Consider the following 3,564-nt stretch of genomic DNA (forward strand, 5'->3'; position numbering starts at 1 on the left):
GAATTAAGGGGACAAACAATGCTAAACTAAGGGGGAAGAAAAATGTGCAGACAACATGATGTTGAATTAAAGGGACAGACAATGCTGAACTAAAGGGGAAGAAGAATGCTAAACTAAGGGGGCCGACATGCTGTTGAACTAAGGGGAAGTTTGATACTTGCTATAATTAAAGAACCCGTTAGTTGGTGACATGTTCTTCTAGTTCACAAAGAAGTTGTATTTTTGTTGCTAACCTGTTGCAGGTGCCTTGAAAATGATGGTCTGCTTCGAAGAGGGAACAAGTGGAAATCTGGTTCTCAGAGGGAACATTGTGTATGAGTTTGTCATCATCAAAAAGGGGGAAATTAATATTTCCAAGTCTATTCGTGTTTTGATATTGTCAAAGAATTTCATAACCAGATAGAGACCTAGTCTGTAACCTGCTCTTAGTGCACCTTCCACCGTCAGTAGAGAACAACTGTAAAGCCGAGCCACTTGCTGCACACAAGTACAGCTATGACTTGGCCCATGTTTTAGGTCAAAGTGAACGAGTGGTCTCTATCCATCCCACATGCTCCCACTATATATACAACATGATGGCAACATATTGAGTATACTTGAAAAACCTAATCCATATTGTGCAAAATCTGTCGGCACAAGTTTCTCAAGTGCTCTTAAGAACAAAGCCATCTACAAGCTGAAGAACCTGATCCAGACACAGGCTATTGTCTATGTTCTTTAGGTTGTTGTAAGCCTTTGTTTACTTGTGCTTAAACTGTAAACCTACTCTTCTTAAAAGGAAGCTATTTGTAGGTGTTCTAAATTCTCAAGGTTGCTGATGTGGCGTGATTTTACGCCACAATCGATGTTTTTTGGCTATAAGTTTTACTTGTTTTTAAGCAAGTCTATGTGATTTTACGTGTTTTTTTATTGGATTTCAAGTATTAAGTGTTTTGATGGCAAAAGTTGGAGAATTAGGTTAAAATGCAGAAAGAAGTGGAGAAAATAACAAATCACTGAAGAGGCAATTTTACGGAGCAATTAGACGGCCCGCAGAACTTTCTATGGAACGTCAAATGTACCGTATAATGATCACAGTAAGCAGTTCACCGAAGGTCCATCATGCGGAACAATTATACGGACCGCATAATATTTGACGGTCCGTCAAAGTGTATCGTAGAAAAACGCATTAGACTGTTTGACGGTTGAAGGGCAGCAAATTGACGGTCCATAGAATGGACCCGACGGGCAATTTTGTCTTTTCACTTCTCATGACTTAGGTCTTATAATTACCTGATATAGGTTTCTTGTACGAGATACAATCAGATTTCAGTTTTTATTCTTCTTAGCAGTAAATACTCATAATTTTGGAAGTCTTTTGGATTACAAACAATTGCAATTAGTTTCTCTTCAATTCCAACCAATCAATCGTAAGCATTATGATCTCAATTAGTCTTTATTGTTCTTCTTCTTCTTCTTCTTCTTCTTCTTCTTCTTCTTCTTCTTCTTCTTCTTCTTCTTCATCTTCTATGAATTGCTAAATTTCCTTACTAGGGTTGTGAACCCAATTGATGGGTGTTTTGTGAATGATATACACATAATGGATTATTAGGGTTTATTTATTCATCATTCTTCATTCATAATTAATGGTTGCAAACATTGATTAAAGCCATAAACCTTGATTTATTTGGAAAAATAATTAGGGTTGGTAAGAATAAATAACAAGGACTCAAAGTTTTAAACTTTGTTTAATAAATTCACTTAGGAATAAGAAGAATTTACTTGGCATAATTAACGTTTCTTCATAGTTACTTTCTTATATTTGGGAAAGAAAGAGATAATCTTTATTTATTGGAAAATAGTAGAGATTCATATAGAGGTTAAGTGTATTCATATAGTGATCCATTAGAAGTATATCAAGATCAATACCCATGATCATACACTTTATCTAACGGGGAGACAACTTTAGTTTCTTTTACCATAAATTACATCCAAAGCAATTAGCTAGCAATTAGTCATAAAAACCCTACTCTTACAAAAATCATCGGATTAAGACATTAGACCTAAATTAAGCATTCTACTAGTTTAGTAACTTTTTCACACCATATTCCCTGTGAGATTCGACCCCAACCTAGTTGGGTTACTATATTTGACATCGTCCGCATTATACCATTAATAGGTGTAATTTGAGCGTATTAAATTTTGGCGCCGTTGCCGGGGAATATAGTTTTGAAATTACTAAATAGTGTTTGCTTTGATTGAAGTCTTTTTCTTATTCCATAACACCTTGTTTTCTATTCTTTGTAAACCAGGTGATCATGAATCAGAATAAAAAAAAATCAACGTGCTGGTAACTAGGGGTATCGATTGAATAATCAGGCGAATAAATCAGATGAAGAGAATGTTTTCGCTGATCTTATTCCAGAGGAGGACTATGCCTCTTCTATTGTTCATCCTCGAGTTGGAGCTGCTAGCGTGAAAATTGACTCCTCTCTATACTAGTTGTTGAAGGTTGAGGGATACTTTCGGAACTCTACCGAGAATGACCCTCAACGTCATTTGTAGAAGTTTGTGGATGTGTGTGCTGATCACATCTAAAACAACATTTCACAAGATGCTATTCGGCTGAGGTTATTCAAATATTCCCTAGCTGGAGATGCAAGAACATGGTTTGAGAAGCTGCCCCGAAATTTGATTACTATATGGGCAGAGATGGTGACTGTTTTTCTCAAGAAATGGTACCCTCCTAGCAAGAAGGCTGAAATTCATGACAAGATCTATGAATTTAAGTAGCGACTAGGGGAACAACTATATGAAGCTTGGGAGAGATTCAAGGAGTATTTGCAGAAAAGCCCGAATCATGGTTTTTCAGAGCACATATTAATGGAGAAGTTCTACAGAGGGCTAGATCCAGTGACGCAGTCAGTTGCTAACAATGCAGCTGATGGTTATTTCATGAACAAATCTTATCGACGAGTGACCAACATACTTGACAAGCTGACTGTCACACCCCAGTCCTGATAGGGCATGACGGGCACCCGACTCTCATCAGAGTCGAGCGAACCCTTAAACATTCGCTTTATCAAAACCTGTCATTTCAAAAACTTTTAAGAACATGAAACTTTTCCAACTAGAGATCATTATCTTTATAATGATTATGAAAACTTTCAATCAATTAAGTACTTTAAACCAATTGAAATTAACTAAAATACATACTCTTTTAAAATCTACAAAGGATTCGCCTGACATCATTTTGTCGACATCTCGACAACATACCATAGGACACTGTCTGCAGAAGTCTCTAAGAAGTGAACTGAACATTATGAGTCAGGACAGGGCCCTAACATACCCATAATCACGCATATCTAGACATGACTCAGCACAGCTCCAGGAGGAGGTGGAGCTTGCCAATCCCAGCAGATGTCAGAGCATCCTAGCTGTATACTCAACCTGCCAAACAATCTGGGGCTGCGGGCATGAACGCAGCGTCCCCAGGCAAAAGGACCTCAGTACGGACAATGTACTGAGTATGTAAGGTGGTAACAAATCATAACCATAACTTGATTTAGGAGAGAAGAAATCACA

General features: G+C 37.5%; 1 non-coding gene across 1 annotated transcript; it reads right to left on the minus strand.

The window, feature by feature from the left end:
• Window positions 1-2,740: 2,740 nt before the first annotated feature.
• On the minus strand, window positions 2,741-2,846 carry LOC132618664 (small nucleolar RNA R71). Its single transcript, XR_009574244.1, has one exon. It is a non-coding gene; the product is annotated as a small nucleolar RNA R71 (small nucleolar RNA).
• Window positions 2,847-3,564: the final 718 nt, after the last annotated feature.

This window comes from Lycium barbarum, chromosome 1 (assembly GCF_019175385.1).
Source record: "Lycium barbarum isolate Lr01 chromosome 1, ASM1917538v2, whole genome shotgun sequence".
Classification (NCBI taxonomy): domain Eukaryota; kingdom Viridiplantae; phylum Streptophyta; class Magnoliopsida; order Solanales; family Solanaceae; genus Lycium; species Lycium barbarum.